The following is a 19181-nucleotide window of genomic DNA, read 5'->3' on the forward strand; positions in this document are numbered from 1 at the left end:
TTTCAAGCAAGTCGAGAAGTCCAACGAAATGGCATCTATAGGCACAAAGTGAAAATTGCCACCTAGTGGCCAAATGATGAAAAATTTTAAATTTTTAATTTAGGTCTGCAGTTTAGCATATATTGGACACTGATTTGTTTTAAGCACTGCTAGAGTTACAGTCCTAACATACATTAGGAACCCTCTTAAACTACATGACGCTAACTATGAGCATAAAGTAATCAAAGTATATATATATATATATATATATATATATATATATATATATATATACACACACACACACACATACATACTATTTATATATATACTATATAACTAGCTAACTCAAAAATTAAGGACCATATATTTATATTGAAATATACCACGCAAGACATATTGATACAAAATTTGTGATATGAAGTTTGTTAATTTAAAGTAATATAATGTCAAGTCTGAAATTATTTTCAATTCCTAAGGAGACTTGAAATTAGCACAGTCCATATTATGTGTTATTTATCATTGGTAGACATAATTTTGCTTCCAGATGTTTGTGGTCTGCATGGTCGAAGCCACCAAAGATTTGTAGATCGCATTATGGTAGCCACCACAGATTTGGGGTTTGTATTACAGCAGTCACTATAAATTTTAAGGTCTGTATTGTGGTAGCCACTATAGTTTTGGGGGTCAGCATCATTGTTGCCAGTAGAGATTTAGGGTGAGGTTTGTGGTGACCACCAGAAATTTGGGGAATCAACTGTGATAGCCACCAGAGGTTTGTGATTTGAATTGTGGTAGCCACTATAGATTTGAAGCTCTGCAACATCATGGCCACCATTCATTTGGGGCCTGTATTGTGGTAGCCACCAGCTATTTGGGGTCAACACTGTGGTATCTACCAGAGATTTGGGTTCTGCACGGTGGTAGTCACCAGATTTGGAGTCTGCATTGTGAAGTCCATCAGAGATTGAGTACATTGTGGTAACCACCTGGAATTTGGGGTCTACACCCATTAGAGATTTAAGGTCTACAATCTAGTAGTTTTTTTTTATCATCTTCAAGATAGTGTCTTCAACTTATAGAGGTCAATAGACTGAACTCAGTCACAATAAAGTGTTCTCTATAGTACATTTGACACTAGAATGTTCTCTGCAATGCTTAATGGTCATCAGGATGCTCTCACTACTGTATATTTGTCACCAGAATATATCCTGTATTGTATATTGGTCAGCAAAATGCTCACTGTATTGTAGATCTGTCATTACAATGGGATATGTATTGAATACTGGTCAGGTGGAGCATTGAAATAACTATTTTTATACAGTTCATTGCCTGGCTAAAGCCACACCCGCATCAGAAAAACTACATCCATTTTACCCTTCCAGGTTGTTATATCTGTAGATACATCCCCATGCCCTGGATAAAATCCAGTGTTCACCATCAGTAGCCCCATACTCAAATGTAAGTAAATAATATGAGCGTTCTAAGAAGTCAGATGGTCTGTGCCTGCAGGATTCCAAGACATAAATCCAGTCCTGCCTGTAGCAAAGCAGAGCATAACAATGCAAAGAGAATTGGCTAGTTGAATGGCTATGGAGAGTTGTGAGGAAAGAGTACAGTGTTACTCATCACACTCATGAGGTACACATTTCGGATCTCGCCCTTCTGTTCAAAGGTGGCACATTTTGCTTGATGGAAACAATTTTCCTTATCATGGCATTGGTTTTGTTGGATAAAGTATCTTAACTATAGGGCCCAGGTTGCATGCTTTGCGCTAATGTTCACAGAATTGCTCTAAATATATGTGCACCATCGCGGCGATGGTGATGTGGTTGTGGGGGGGGGGGGCATTGGTTTTAGATTAGAAAGTAACATGATTCTGTGGTGGTTAGGATTATTGTTGTTTTTTTATTATTTACAATATATTTAGCATAGTTATGCTATCCAATGCCATGCAGCATTTATAACTGTTTTGCTTTCATGGAGATAATGATCATGTTTAGATGGTTCAAAAAAAGAGAAAGTAGGCAGTGTTCCATCAAAGTAGTACATGAACTTTACGAGCTATGTCCTTGTCTTTTCTTAAATGTTATTATTCGGTATCTCTTGATATCCATGTCTTAATTTTGGGTAAATGTTCATTAAATGCCCTTACTTCAACTTCTATATAATGTATTGGTATGTGTCCGATTTTTCAATGGCAATGCTGCTGTGTTTAAATGCCAGACAGTACGAAATATACAACCAGTAGTATCCATTTGCAGTTAAATAAAATATATTTATTATGTGAAACCTAATCTAAATGGCTGCAATATTATTTTCTAATCCATATTATCAGAGCAAACAGAAAACTTGATTTGCAGACTAAAGTTAAAAACCATTTTATAACATAATTCAATTTCATAAAGATGTAAATTGAAACCTGTACTGGATAATGAAGTGGAAGAAATATATTTGGAAATTCTAAATAAAACTTTTGATACTGTCCCACAATGCAGAAAATGAGAATGCTAGGACTAGGTATATATATGAGTATACAACTGGCTCAAGGATAGAAAACAGAGGGTTGTTATGAATGGAATATATTTAGGCTGGATTAAACTTATTAGTAGTGTACCACAGGGATCAGTATTGGGCTCTGTTCTTTTAAATTTTTGCATTAATGAACTGGTAGATGTAAAAAGAATGTATCCATATTTGCATAAGACACCAAACTGTGCAGAGTTATAAACAAAGGAAGACAATAGTATATTACTGCAAATATATATGCACAATAGGGGAGCTAAACATAAAAAAGACAGATGAAGTTTAACAGATAAATGTAAGGTTATACACCGATGCTGAAGAATAGTAATGCTATGTACACTTTAAACAGGAAAAACATTTGGGGAAATGGGAATATTAGTAGATAGTAAACTAAATAAAATCATTACCGGGCTACCAAGGCTGCTAAAATGTTGGTATGCATGAAAAGAGGAACAGATGCATAGAATGCAAACATAATTGTATCACTCTTTAAGTCACTTATCAGACCACAACTTCAATTTGAAGTGCAGTTTTACCAACTACAAGAACATGGCAGAACTTGAGAAGGTTCACAGGCTGGCATTGTTATTAAGAGAATGGAGAGGTTACAATAAGCAGAAAGACAAATTGGACTTTATTAAATTGGAAAAAAAGGCACCTCAGATATGACCCAATTAGAATGTATTAATATATCCATGGTCATACTTTTCATATGTAGAACCGTGCAGGTAACAAAGACATCCACACCAGCTAAAAAAAAGCCATTTTCAATATCAGCACAGAAATTGCTTCTTCCCTGTAATGGAAGTCAGACTATGGGGATATAACTAGGGAGGTGCAGACCAGGCACGGGCTGGGAGAGGGATGGCCGGGGGGCACACAGGCGGCTGCATCACATGAAAAGGGATGCAGCCGCGTCATTGATGACGCGGCCGCATCCCCTGTCATATGATGTGGCTGCCTGTGCGCTGACGCGGCCGCATCTGAGCGGCCGCGGGGGAAAGCATAGTATTTTGCAGCCGGGGGGCGGCCGGCCGGCCTACCCACCGGCCCTAATAGCGGCCTGACCGAGCCAATGCCCCCCTGCCCCCCGGGCCAGCCGCCCCTGGTGCAGACTATGGATAGCTATACCTAGGTAGGTGCAGACTGTGGATGTCTATAACTAGGGAGGTGCAGACTGTGGATGTCTATAACTAGGTAGGTGCAGACTGTGGATGTCTGTACCTAGGGAGGTGCAGACTGTGGATGTCTATACCTAGGGAGGTGCAGACTGTGGATGTCTGTACCTAGGGAGGTGCAGACTGTGGATGTCTATACCTAGGGAGGTGCAGACTGTGGATGTCTATAGCTAGGGAGGTGCAGACTGTGGATGTCTATAGCTAGGGAGGTGCAGACTGTGGATGTCTATAGCTAGGGAGGTGCAGACTGTGGATGTCTGTACCTAGGGAGGTGCAGACTGTGGATGTCTATAGCTAGGGAGGTGCAGACTGTGGATGTCTGTACCTAGGGAGGTGCAGACTGTGGATGTCTGTACCTAGGGAGGTGCAGACTGTGGATGTCTATAACTAGGGAGGTGCACACTGTGGATGTCTATACCTAGGGAGGTGCAGACTGTGGATGTCTATAGCTAGGGAGGTGCAGACTGTGGATGTCTATAGCTAGGGAGGTGCAGACTGTGGATCTCTGTACCTAGGGAGGTGCAGACTGTGGATGTCTATAGCTAGGGAGGTGCAGACTGTGGATGTCTGTACCTAGGGAGGTGCAGACTGTGGATGTCTGTACCTAGGGAGGTGCAGACTGTGGATGTCTGTACCTAGGGAGGTGCAGACTGTGGATGTCTGTACCTAGGGAGGTGCAGACTGTGGATGTCTGTACCTAGGGAGGTGCAGACTGTGGATGTCTGTACCTAGGGAGGTGCAGACTGTGGATGTCTGTACCTAGGGAGGTGCAGACTGTGGATGTCTGTACCTAGGGAGGTGCAGACTGTGGATGTCTGTACCTAGGGAGGTGCAGACTGTGGATGTCTGTACCTAGGGAGGTGCAGACTGTGGATCTCTGTACCTAGGGAGGTGCAGACTGTGGATCTCTATACTTAGGGAGGTGCAGACTGTGGATGTCTGTACCTAGGGAGGTGCAGACTGTGGATCTCTATACTTAGGGAGGTGCAGACTGTGGATGTCTATACTTACAGAGGTGCATACTATAAATCTTTATTCTTAGGAAGGTGCAGATGGCAAATTCATCACATGATTTTAAAACTGGATTGGTTGACTTTCTTACAAGAAATGGTATCTCTATCTATGATAATTAGAATGCATTGCAGGGACAGTTGATTCTCAAAATTAATCCCATTACCGTGTTAGGGGCCGGAAGGATTGTTTTCCCAATAGTGAAGGCAAATTGGCAGCTGTTTTACTGGGGTTTGTTTTGCATTCTTTAGTGAGTTTATATCAGAATAAGTTGAACTTGATCGACTTTTGTCTTTTTCTACTTTGTTAACAATATAACTTAATTATTGCAAAAATAATTACTTACATATTACTCCAGAAAATGCAAATGATACTAGCCTACCACCCGATGTTCAAATTCTTAGTTTGAGTAAAATGACTATCCTAGAAAATGCCTCTGTGAGTGGAATAAGACATATGTGGAATTTAAAACTTGAAACTATGCAACTTGGAAGAAGCTGTAATATTAACATGTGCCGAAATAGACTAAAATGCAGATTGTCATTATTGTGAAGTTATTGATGGCAACATGAGCACCAAGTCAGGATTTTCTTACATCCTTCATTACTAATGGGATTTCACATCATTTTACAGATCCCATTTGGTTTAATTTTGGCAACAAACAAAGTGCTCTAGAATGTCAATGGTAAAACCAGTTGCTGGCTCAGGGTCAATAATTGTGGAGGTAGTAAGAGACAGGTTTGATTTTCATTAGGATTTAGGAGGATAAATGATAGGGAAGGATGCTTGTGGACAGAGAATGCTATTCATTACTTAGCTGACTTTACAAAACAAACCACAGTCCATATGCTTTCTTGTTAATGTCTTCTAAAGCTGTGTAACCGAAAATATCCCCACATAGCTCAAAAGATGAGCTCACACTTTCTGGGGATAAGTATTGTTCTTAGGTAATTCGCAGTAACATTTAGAACAGCTATTTGTATATGTGTTAAGTTCATACTTACCAACTTGATAATCTTGGAATCTGGGAGCCTGCGGAGGAGGTGGGCGTGGCAGGGGGATGATCGGCTCCAAAATGCGCATCATTTTGGACCCGCCCCCATGACGTAATGACGCAAACGCGTCATTTGACAGCGGGGGGCGGAGCCAAACACCACGATTCACCAGGAATCACGGCGATTGGGACCTAATTCTGCCCACTTCACTGGGAAGTGGGGCACTTCCTAGTGAAGTGGGAAGATCCGGGAGATTGCCACACTCTCCAGGGAGTCCGTGAGACTCTCGCAAAATGCGGGAGTCTCCTGGACATTCCGGGAGAGTTGGCAAGTATGGTTAAGTTGGAAGCAGCAAAACACGTATAAGATGGCATTAATTATTGTGTCACCTGCAGATGAAGCCAAGATAAATCAGTTTAACAATGATAGTGAGGAAAAGAGGGAGGTGATATTACGTTTTTAGAAAAAGTAAAAATAGGATTTACCTGCAATGTCAACAATAAAGAAAACATTTTTTGCCACAAGCTTGTAGTACTGGGGGCATGTAAACTTCTGCCTACATTCCTGGCCATGTGCACTAATGCACCATACTGTAACGGGGACAAGGATTGTCTAAACCACCATGGTATATGTGAACATACACCTGTCCTTAGCTATCGACAAGGAACTAATACAATGAGCTTTCTGGCAGAACTGATTTGTTTTTAGACATTATCATTAAAGAGAAATTATTATAATCATAATTTTTTATTACTAAGAACTTATAGAGACACTCTCGACGATGGCCTCTACAAGAGGTTGTGCATAATTATGTGACCAGAATAGAGGCCTTGAGAAAAAGAAACAAGTTGTTTTCAACAATCAGTCCAATAGAAAACTAGTCACTGGATAACCGAAAAGTCATAAAGCACTGATATCGTGCAAATTTTCAGACATGCAGTGCTTATAAAAAGGAAATCTAACAATCAGAACACAAGACAAACATTTTTCTTCATACACTGTGTTCTCACTTCTATTCCATTAGGTTGAGTTTTCTGGAAATGAAAGAGTTAAAATATTATTCTAATGAAAACTCCACGCTATAGAGCTGCTTTAAGAATCTGCTGTTCCTTGTAATCTTGCAGAACAGACTATTTCTAAAAGTTTCAGTTGTTAACATACTTCTTCAGATGATTCAGCATTGCCAAATATCATAATATTCCAAAAGTAGTTATATATATACTTCATAAAGGCAATGCAACTATTTGCTTTGTGCGTTATTTGGGAAACTTTACAAGCATTTCCTACGCAAGAAGTATATTAAACAGTTGTCATTTTATAATGCTGATACATTGCTGTAAGTACACATTGTTTCTATAAAAGAGCGTCTAGCCTACATAAGTAAATCTCTTGTAATGTATACCACATAGGACATATATTAAGTAACGTGCTTTTTGTGCAAAAATGTCTTTGAATAAATGAATGAAGTACAGATGGAACAGATAATGTGTCTGACACTTGTAATCTATTTGGAAGTACTAAGAGAAAGAGCCAATCAAACAAGTTTAGTATATGGTAACTTATCAGATTGTTATGTCTGTTAGTAAGTATTAATTGGTTTCAAAAAATATGTTTCCCATCTCTTGGTTGTGTTTTCATTGCGTGACCAAGAGATGGACATTAAGTACAATGTACACAAAATACTGTGGTGTGTATAAACATTCAGAAACAATTGTTTCCAGGAAAAGTACAATTAACTTTTAACTTTTTTTAGATATTGACCATTTAAATACAGCAATATTTCTTGTATCAGTCCTAGCTCTGTACACTGTAAAAATTAAATTTATTGTGTTAGACAGTCGCGGAGGCAGCGGGCACCGCCGCGACACACATTACCTTCTTCCGACGTCCCGGCCGTCGCTATGGCGACCGGGATGTCACTTCCGGCCGAAAATAGACTGTAGGCGCTCCGGCAGGCTGAGTAGCCGGGCGCATGTCTGACAGGTCAGCCTGTGGGCTGATTAATGTAATCATTGAAGGGGGCTGTGCATGATTCAGAGCTAGGCTCTAATTGGTGGCCTTTTGTACTTAAGGCAGTGAGGTCTGCAGCCTCACTGCCGGTTATAGCTTCTGTTACCAGTTTTGCTGACCTGCTCTGCTCCTTGTTCCTGACCTGTGGATATTCTGTCGGATTGCCCGTGTATGACTCCTTGCCTGGATTTAGACCCTGACTGTGTTTCTTGTGACCTCGACCGCTGGCGTGTTTACCGACTTTCCTGTTTGCTCGTGACCCTTGACCTCGGCTTGTTTATTGGATTCGCTGTCTGCTGCCGGCCCTCGACCCCTGCCTGGACTTCACTCCGCTTTCCTGGGTTTCCCCCAGCCGGTACACACTTCACCACCCTCTGTTAGTCTGCGGCCAAGTCTGTCCCCACCACTAGGGGCTCCAGTGAACACCAGACTGGCAGAGCAGACTCCGGGTTGTGCTGTACCAGCTAGAGGAGTTCCTAACATATTGAAGATTTAAATTTTAGTAAAATTATATTATTGTGCAGTGGTTGTGTCGTATAATGTATTGCTTGTGGTATTTGTGCAGAGCATACTCAGATGCGTCTACTCAGCCACTGCCTTGAATATTGTTTTGAGCTGTAGCTCTACAGTGTAGCTCCACTATGTGTTCAATGTGGTTATCGGTCATGAAGTCCAGGCATGGGGTGTTTTATCTGAAAACAAACTATCTAGGCATTTACAAAACCCAAAAAGTAAAAAATAAAAAGTGTAATAATCACTGTTGCTTACATACAGACATGATCACTCTTGCTTCAGTTACTGTGAGGAGCACCGCTACACAAGGCAATGAAGAAAGAGTGCTGCTCTGAAAGAAACCAAGATTTTAGAACGTTTTATGTTCTGTTTACTTGAATTTAATTATTAAAAAATCCTCCAGCGCCATCTTTCCCCGGCCTAATCACTGTGATACCTGGCCATCCACTGAGCTAAGGCCAGTCTTGCAGTATTTAGTGGAAGCTGAGGCATGTAGTCCTTGGGGAGGGGAAGAACATTCTGTAATGCATGCATCTGGCCAGAATAAACAATAATTTTAACTCCAAGCAAAGTTAATAGGTAATTTCTTAAACTCATGTTTTCAGGAGCTAGTATGTATACTAATGATTTCTATTCAAACTACTGTTTAAGGGAAGCTGTGATTACAACACAATTTTTTATTTTCCTTTGCGCATGATTATAGTTATATTCAGAAAAAAATGCAGCGCAAACACACTCACTAAAGTTAAAGATTTACTGAACAGCCCTATAATTATGAATTCACTGAATTAAGAGGTGTTGCTTCAACAACAAGAGAACTTACAGCCTAAAGACAAGCCTAACCATTTGGTACAGGAAACAGCCTTCAATCAATAAACAGTCATGGCAACCAGCCTAAATTCTTCAATGAAAACAATTAAATATGGTTTTATACCTTCATGCGACTTTAACTTAGGGATTGTACATGCCCTCTTGCAACTTTTACTAAGTACCTCATTTTTTCTTTGTAGCTTTCTGTACTTTTCAACCATTTGTGTAGATCTTTAATGAGAAAGACTCATTTACAACCATATACAAGTGACAACGTGCAGATCTTTTGCAACATAGCATACCTGCTTCTGCTCAAATACACCCAGCTTTATGGGAAAGACCTTGGATTAGCAAGAGAAGATGGTGGCATGCACCGACTAATAGGAACAGTAGGGTGGATCAGGGGCCTTCTTGTCAGAGTGTGACTTAGGTCCATAAGTGCACCTGCTTTTGCACATTAAGCAAAAATGAGATTTCGATTTGTGGGACAAGATTATTTAAATTAGATGACGAAAGGGAGAAGGTGCATATATGGGTGGACAACCTGCTGGGAAGACATTAAGGTAACCCTCAGATGTGGATTGACGAAAGAAAAAGAAAAAAGGCAGATTAAAATTATTTTATTTTTCTAATCGTACAATTCTAGTCACAACTACACAGACATCTAAAAGCACACAGGTTTTGATAAACCGTCTACAGAACTGCATTTAGGAATCAAGCATAAAATGGTAGGCACACAGCCAAGTGTCATAGGGTCACTTGTGATGCTGGGGTGTTTTTGAAGTGGTGAGAGTTTATGATGAAAGCAGCAGCTAGGGAACCACCTGCAGTAATCAAACCACTCTCTCTGAGACAGCCAGTGGACGACTTAAACAGCATCTTGTGAAACAAAAGACATGAAAACATGAGGTAACTGTATTGTGGCTGTTTAGCACATACAGCCTAAAATACAGAAGCATTATGAGAAAATCAATTTAGTGCTGCCTCTTTTATGTTTCATGTAGGGCTATGCCAAGACAGACAGACCTGCTGTAAACCATCTCAAATGAGACAGGAAAAATGTTATAAAGTCCTTGCAGACAAGTGTATAACACAACAGTAATTATAGTTACAATGGGCTCTATTTAGTTGAAATATCTGTGCATAGCATAGTATACATTTAGTTTTGTGCAGCTAATAGGGTTATGAGTCCGCACATACTCTTCTTTTCTGGCATTCTTTTCATATTGCCTGTAAAATCCTATGTAACAGAGAGGGGAAAAGAGTCAGCATTTTATAGCGTTGAGGAGATGGGTAAAAAGTAGCTGACAGATAGACGTTGCCTACACAATGTAACGCTAGTCAGTTTTAAGCAGATTTGTTGTGCAAAAATGAATTGTCAAATGACTTACTAAACTGTTAATAATATAACCAGTGGTCGAAGTGGCAAACTAGAAGTGCTGGTATGGAAAATGAAGTGAGTGGACCGGCCACCTTGGGCCCCCCAGAAGATTTAGGGATTTTGATAGTGTGAAATTAATGTTACATGCTTTGTAACACTCCTGTAACTGGTGCGGACCAACTCAAATCATGTACACAAGAAAGAATAGTGTCTACTAACCTCCCTATAACTATCAGCTAAGTAAGTACTCTGACCCCTATAACAATAAACCCGGTATAATGATAGATAAGAGCTTACTGTCTATACTTGCTTACCGGAGACAAATTCTGTTCCTGACAACTCTGCTATGGTAAGACAGACACCAGTAGTGGGTTGTTCTGTCATGGGCCATTATTGCTATCCCTGAAGAAGCCTATATTGGTGAAACGCGTTGGTTACACGTTGACACACATCATTCCTATCGTGGCTTTACACCGTAACAAAAAAGGATTTCTTCCACTTCAGGCGCTTGCGCATGTGCACTTGAATCGAGTCGCGGCCGCGACCTTTCAACTTCAGATGAGACTACACATCGCTCTACCACCAGTCACGCTGCTGGACACAGCAAAGATTTTAACACAGGACCCCTTTAAGGGTAAGTCCTTTTTCCTGTTAAACAACAAATTTATACTCCTGGACTGAGCACGTTCGCTCCACTGGATCACGTTTGGATGCCTATGTTGTTTATCGGATCCACTCCTCCTAAGGATATACAGAGACATTATCCTCTTGGACTGTGCACACTTAATTGTATGCTTACCGGAGTTACAGGTGGACTAATATCTCCTTTGGCTGTGTTTCCAGTATATGTATATGTATGGTGCATGTTTATTGATTATTCCTTCGGATTGAAAAGTACATGTACTATTTATTTGTTATCTAATGGACACTCCGCAAGATGCCTGCTGAGCCACTGTCTTGAATTTGTTGAACAATAAATGCTGATTGTATTGTACCATCATATATCTGGTCATATATATTTGCATTGGGACCATTTGTCACCCTAATCCAGGTGACATTTGCCGAGCCATGTGCTCGCTTATATACAAGAATCTGTTACAGTTTGTTACACCCTACACATGTGTCTGCGCCATAGGGGTCAACTTTTTCCATATACAAGAAAGAATAGTGTCTACTAACCTCCCTATAACTATCAGCTAAGTAAGTACTCTGACCCCCATAACAATCAACCCGGTATAATGACAGATAAGAGCTTACTGTCTATACTTGCTTACCGGAGACAAATTCTGTTCCTGACAACTCTGCTATGGTAAGACACCAGTAGTGTGTTGCTCTGTCACTGACACGAGCTATAGCCTGCCCCAGTCATATCCATCATTTAATTCACTTATGTGGTGCTTCAAAGGACAACAGTAAAATAAACTGAGTTAAAGTTATACGGAGGACTCAAAAACGGTAAAATAAAGATCAGAAAAGAAAAGGAAAAAGATCAGCAGATCCTGTGAATCTGTGGACATGTGGATAACTTGGACATCAGGTAGCAATATAAATATTATTACTTAAGTTAATAATAGACCTCAAAATGATGACAAGCCCATTGCTAGGCTGTCTAAACAGCCAGCTTGTACTGTATGCATTAGCAAATGCTCTGTTATCACAACTAGGCGACCTCAGTATAACGTAGTGAATGCTGGATCTTGTAGTTGCACAAGAGCAGGAGCTGGAGTTATCTACCCACTGATACAAATATTTTGTCTCAGTGTGAGTCACTTACCCAAGAGTCGTTATCATGCAGTCCTTTCTGGCTCTGAGCCTGATTTCAGAACAGAGCTCTTCCACATGTGGCTTTCTTTTTCCCCATAACAATGTGCACAGGAAATTTTGTACATGTAACAAAATTGCAATTACACAGGAAGCTATATTTGTGCAACTTCAAAGGATATCCCCCTGGTTTGATACTACTCATGTAGCCCTCACTGCGCTTCCTTCTAGCTTGTTTTTACTTTGCAGAAGTGAGGGTCCCTCCCTTTCTCGGATGCTGAATGAAAGTGAGGAGAAGTGCTGGTATATCCTTCCGCAAATACCACGCCACTTCGAGCACTGAATATAACCATAATTAAATATATGGTTTTTACTGCTTAATATACATTTACGTAATTATATCATGTCTTCTGATGAGAAGGTAGGTTCTGACCAGAAACTGATATAAATGAATCATTGATTTGACATATCTATGCTACAAATATATTCCGTTCTGAAACAAAATGCAAATCATTGAAAAGTGAAGTGAATAACATTGATTATCTCATTACAATGGTTCATGTCCAGGGATGGGATTTATTAAGTAGCAAGTGAACAGTCAGTTCTTGAAGTTGATGTGTTGGAAGCAGGAACAATGGGCATGCGTAAGGATCTGAGTGACTTTGACAAGGGCCAAATTGTGATGCAAGATGACTGGATCAGAGCATCCTCAAAACGGCAGGTCTTGTGGGGTGTTCCCGGAATGCAGTGGTTAGTACCTAGCAAATGTGGTCTGAGGAAGGACAACCGGTGAACGGCGACAGGGTCATGGACACCCAAAGCTCATGAATGTGTGTGAGGAGCGAAGGCTAGCCTCTCTGGTTCAATCCCTCAGAACAGCTACTGTAGCACAAATTGCTGAAAAAGTTAATGCTGGCTATGATCAAAAGGTGGCAGAACACACTGTGGATCCTAGCTTCCTCTAGATGGGATTGCATAGCTGAAATTCAGTCAGAGTGCCCATGCTGACTTCTCTCCAATGCTGAAAGTGCCTACAATGGGCATGTGAGCACGAGAATTGGACTATGAAGCAATGGAAGAAGGTGGCCTGCTCTGAAGAATTATGTTTTCTTTTACATCATTGTTGACAGCCTGGTGCGTGTGCATCGTTTACCTGGGGAAGAGATGGTACCAGGATGCGCTATGGGAAAATAGCAAGCCGGCAGAGGCAGTGTGATGCTCTGGGCAATATTCCTTTGGGAAACCTTGGGTCCTGGCATATATGTGAATGTTACTTTGACACGTACAAGCTAACTAAACATTGTTGTAGACCAAGTACACCCTTTAATGACAACGAAATTCCCTGATGGCAATGGCCTCTTTCAACAGGATAATGCACCCTGCCACACTGCAACACTTGTTCAGGAATGGTTTAAGGAACATGACAAAGAGTTTAAGGTGTTGACTTGACTGCCAAATTCCTCAGATCCCAATCTGATCAAGTATCTGTGGGATGTGCTGGAAAAAATAAGTCAGCCATGGAGGGCCCATTTCGCAACTTACAGGACTTAAAGGATCTGCTGCTTAAGTCTGTCAGATACCACAGGAGTCCATGAGAAGTCATGCTTTGGTGGCACGTGATTTTAAATGTTGTGGTTTTAATGTATTTATGAATATATATATATATATATATATATATATATATATATATGTAAATAATATAGATACATTACCTCTCTCATGAAATAACACATGAAACAACTGAATAAGGAGTTATTTTGGTAGCACCCTGTAGCTTACCGATACGTGGAATCTGGGCTAAACAGAATAAACTTTTAGAAAATAAATAAAATTAAAAGTATTATATAATGTAATGCAGTAGAACATTTATTTTCATAGAAGTGGAATAACCTATGAGGTTTTAATGTCTTTCATCAAGTCGTGACTTGCTCCTCAATGATCTGAATATAATTTTACACAACGACCTACAACCTTTTACTTTTAAGCAAAAGAGCTGAACAGTTTGTGATTCTGCAAATCACACAGGTCCCTAGAGAGAGATCAGGTGTTACAGAACAACATAGTAACAAGGTGTTGAGTGGAAAGGACTGGTCCAGATGGAATCTCTATCCATAAATGTTAAATATTTGCTGACACAGTAAACATTAAAGGGTAGGCGTAGAACGGTAGTAATGCTTTCTGGCACAGATGGACCGAACTGAAATGATCTTTTACAGTAAAGCTTTAACAAAGATAGGCAACCTGCAGCACTAATACTGTTGTGGTATTACCAGTCTGAGCTTACAATATCAGTCAGAGCACTGCAACAATATATTGCCAATTAAATACATTCTAACAAATTGACGCATTGAATTAGCTTATGCATAACTCTTTTTTATGCAAATCAGTGCTTGTCACAGTTGTCAATCATTGCCTAATTCCAGATCATAGTGACTTTTATAGGAGAACATGCCCATTAACCCTTCTTCCAAATCAATATAGACACCGGTAACTATGGCTAGCACATATGCAGTTCAATTATTACTCCCACCTACCAGATCCTACATTGATAACTTCTTCCTGGCTAAAAGCCAGGAGAAGCTTAAAAGTGATTGTGAGTATTGAATACCTAGAAAGCTGATTGAACAGCAGTGATCTGATCACCCGTATAGTCAACTTTCCAATATCCTATGTTGTCTGTCAGCCAGAAAGATCCTACTCTGGCATACTGGAATCCTCAAAGATTACCTATTGAGGCGTAGGAAGGGTGATGGGAAAATAATGCTATAGGGTGGAGTTCGCCTTTAATCCCAGATCTAAAACATTACTAGGTGGTGAATTATGTTGGCACAAGCAAGTTAAGCATTTGATTTAATATTATTAACTTTCTCCTGTGTTGTTCACAACAATCAAGGCAGGTGACACTTCCGTTTTCCTGTGAAACATAAGGCTTGCAAGCATTTTGGAGAAATAATAAAATACATTTATATGATATTTCAATAGTTATTTTGTAGGTTCATAGCTAAAATAAAGCACACTTACATGTACACCCACACAAATAAGTCAGAATGTAGGGGCAGACGGCCTTTCAGAATACACTATACAAATGTTTTTGCAATAACGCAATGCATTTTTGCATTGAATAACAAAAACGAGTTCTTCTTGAATACCCATGTGAGCATTAAAGAGTAACTGCTTGGGAGAGAGGTTATGCCAGTTCTAGTTTTCCACAGTACTATAAAAAAATCAAGGTAGTGTGTGCGCCATATGTTAAGCATTACAGGCTCTAGAGCAAAAAACATATATGCCTACAAGACATTTACTGTGACAACTCCTTTCCAGATTAGCTTGTAACTCTTTTTATGGCCTTTTCTTCCTGGAGTTACTGTAGCATGTGGTAACTGCTGAGCTGATTTACATTTTCTCCTAATAGCAACTATGAATTGTATTTGCAGGTAGGGGGTGAAAAAATAAAGTTCTTTCTAAAGTAGAATTAGAAAACTTGAAAGTTACTAAGACACCGTGTTTTGGGATTCTTTTACACTAAGAAATAAATAGATCCTGTGTTATCAGCAGTTGTTATATAGGAGTTAAACAGCATATGGGTTTCCAGTTGCTGTAGAACTACACATTTCAGCATAACCTCCCCGTCTCTGTACTAGTATAACTGGGTCTTTAACTGCTCATTAACCTGTTCTCTCTCTAAACAGCATGTATAAGTTCTGACTCTGCAGATGTTGTGTGTTATGCCAGTCAGACAAGCATATTATGAGTATGTTGTTTTATCTATGTAAAGAAATACAACCACTTTTTAGCATGTGTATGCTTGCATACACCTGCAGCATGCATAAATGTGTTTGGGTCATTGCCATTATTTCATGCCCCAAAACACGGTGCAGTCATGTCTAAGCACTGCCTACCTGTATGTCTTTGGATCAGCCCCTCAATAAATGGTCATTCACTTAGAGCCAGACACATGTTACATTTGTGCTAGTTAGTGTTCATCGACAACAAAGTGACCTTAGTGTGCTTTTCATTTGTTATTTAACACACGTAAGGTGCATTCGCAATAAAACAATTTAGTTTTGCACTATTGTGTTCTGCATTACTACATTCTGGAAGCTGCATTTCACAATTCAGAATGTAGCATGTTTCCATGTGTTAATGTACATTTTAATACTGCTGAAACCATGTAAAGTACATCAAAAATCCATGTGCATTTTTTACACATTTTCCATGGTCTGATTATCCAATAGGCTGACTAGGCTACAAATTTGTGGGGGTGCAAAATTGTGACAGGGAGAGGTAAAAAATTAAATTAATTTTAAAATGTAAGAGAAAAGCTGTTCACCAAAGTAAAAAGAAAATATGAAAGAAAAATGTAGTAAGGTTTTAATCTTGATGTATTCCCATGGTAAAGGCTGAAGATAGACGGGCATTGAGAATAAGTGTGTAGGAGAGACAGGCACAGTTGTGACAGTGCCCACCCCCTTTATATCTTTACCCTCAGTAGTGTTTGTTCATGCCTATCTTTGGCTATACAGTTTTGATTTTATTGAAAACCAAATGACACTTACAAAGATTGCAGTGACCCTTTTAAATAGTCAAGTGGAGTTGAGAGTCGAAAACATTGGAACATAACCATTAGTGGGGGGTGGGGGGTGGGGGTTGGGGTGAAGGAACCCGGATATTAAATTAAGGACATGTTAATTTTTACCTACCACATATTAGCCTGGCATGAGAGGTGAGGGGGCGCTACAAGATTATTAATTCTAGGGCTGCCTGAACCCTTAACCTTACAATTTCTAGATGCATTTATGAGGCATTTAGGTTTTACTGTATACTTTTAATATTATAACTCCATGATGCAAATACATCAGATCCAGCAATACTCAGTCTCTACTCTGTGCTTGCACATGTTCAGCTGACAAAGGCCCATACAGTAGTATCTCAGATAGATAGCAGGTACTAGGCAAATTCATTAACCTATTTGGTTTGTACATGTTCTAAACTGATGAAACTTGAGCATAAAAATAGACATATATTGTACTGCTCCTGTCGATTCTAAATGACTCCCATTATGTTCCAAATGACATATGTCTGGGAGACTCCCGAATTCTGGGTAAGTCTCCCGGACTTCCAGTAGATTAGGGCATACTCCCGCATCCTCACTTCACCAGGAAGTGGGCAGGAATAGAGGCACCATGATGCGATTCTCAGAGAATCACGTCATTGTGGCCCTGCCGCCCCTTGCCTGATGTGTAATGACGCATAAGCGTCATTACATCATGAGGTGGCGCCAAAAATTATGTGACCTACCAAGCCACTCCCCCTCACCCATACCCCCCTTCTCCCCTCTGGGAATTCCCAGAGGGAAACAAAAAAAAGTATGCCTAATGTACTATTAGAACAATAAATGTATGGGGCCCTGCAAGGTGTGCTGGTGATCAGATGGAGCTCAGAGTTGTATATTTATCATAAGATCTGGCCTCTGTATGTCTATCTGAATGGGACTTTACATTGTATAATTGTCATCAAAACAGGGATCTGAACTGTAAAATGTTTAATCAGATGATGGAGGTCTACAATGTAAACTGAACCAGCCAACCAGACCTATATTTTGGTGTGACAGCTAATTCTGACTCAAAGCTAACTCATTTTTCTGGGTTTGTCTCAACAACCAAAAGGCTGAGAGCCACTGCCTTAAAAGTGCTCATGGAGTAGTGGCGCCTTGTGCTTCCTTTGATGTCAGACCATTGTATGAGAAAGATGTAGTATGGAAATCTATAACTGATTGGATGACCATGGTGTGAATACTAACAAACTAATTTACAAATGGCAGCACCCCTTAATTTGCCCATGGTATGCCAAGTCTAGCTGTAAACACCCACAGATCCAGCACAAAACATTACACTCTATCCAAAGTCACGTAAGAAATAAAACATGTGATTAATTCATACACACTGAAGGCAGTAGATGTCACTGTCTTCCATGCATACATTTTGGATTTACACACCAGTTACTGGTTCTGGATCTTATAACAAGCACTTGTGATACTGTCTATTGGTTTATAACACAGTTCTGTGTTATGTGGGAATATGATTTGTGCAAATCAAGATTCCAGCAGCAAAAATAACCAGTGAAAAGAATTTTAGGTTTACAACATACCGAATATTTTAACAATTGGTATAACTATGTATACAGGTTGGTGTTGGTAATCATTTAGCATTAAGGTACACCAAAAGTTTAATACTTGCTACGTACAAAATCAGTGGACCAGTATAATGCAGCTATCAGTGACACAGTCATCCCAGAGTTCTAAGACCTGGTTGTAAGCATGACTAAAGTATAAAGTACAGTAGCTATGCAATCATATAATTACACGTGTTTAACATATAATACTGATAATGCAACACAAAAAATATATGTCAAATATAAAATAATGAATAACATACATAATGCTACATAAATATTAAGGACATTTAAAAGAATGAGATTTAAAAACACATTTGATCATCATTAAACGCTGTTTGTATGAATCTTTAAATCTTATTTTTATTAAAATTAACCCATAGATGCCTGCATCAGTACCATAAACTGTACCTCTTCTTTTCTGTATCATTTTATGCAACAAAGTTTCAGTAAGTAGTATTTCCAATTACTGTTCATTAAACCTCAGTCATCTGACTGTTCCATTTCTTCATTATCTTTAACCACCAACAAAAATTTAGTGAAATATTACAATTTACCAATCTTTACATTTACACAATGATAAGCTCATAAACAAAGTCACAGCCTTTACAAATCCACTTCATAAGGCGAGAATATATAAAACAAGCTAAAAGGTAACTAGCGGAGACAGTAGAAAAGTGCATTCACTTTTCAATAGTGAGATCTTATCAATCTGCCCATTATGTTACACTGTATAAATGTGACTGTGGTTTAAGGATGAGCAAGACTTGTATTAATACTTTGGGGTATTAGTCTGCATTTAAAAGGACCAACTTTTTCTAATTCAGGAGACATTGCAAAACAAAT

At 39.5% G+C, this 19181-nt stretch overlaps 1 protein-coding gene across 2 annotated transcripts in view; it reads right to left on the reverse strand.

Annotated features, from left to right (window-relative positions):
* THSD4 (thrombospondin type 1 domain containing 4) overlaps nucleotides 1–19181 on the reverse strand; it is a 637279-nt gene that overhangs the window by 145726 nt on the left and 472372 nt on the right. The window lies entirely within an intron of this gene.

Source organism: Mixophyes fleayi, chromosome 4 (assembly GCF_038048845.1).
Source record: "Mixophyes fleayi isolate aMixFle1 chromosome 4, aMixFle1.hap1, whole genome shotgun sequence".
In the NCBI taxonomy this organism is placed as follows: Eukaryota; Metazoa; Chordata; class Amphibia; order Anura; family Limnodynastidae; genus Mixophyes; species Mixophyes fleayi.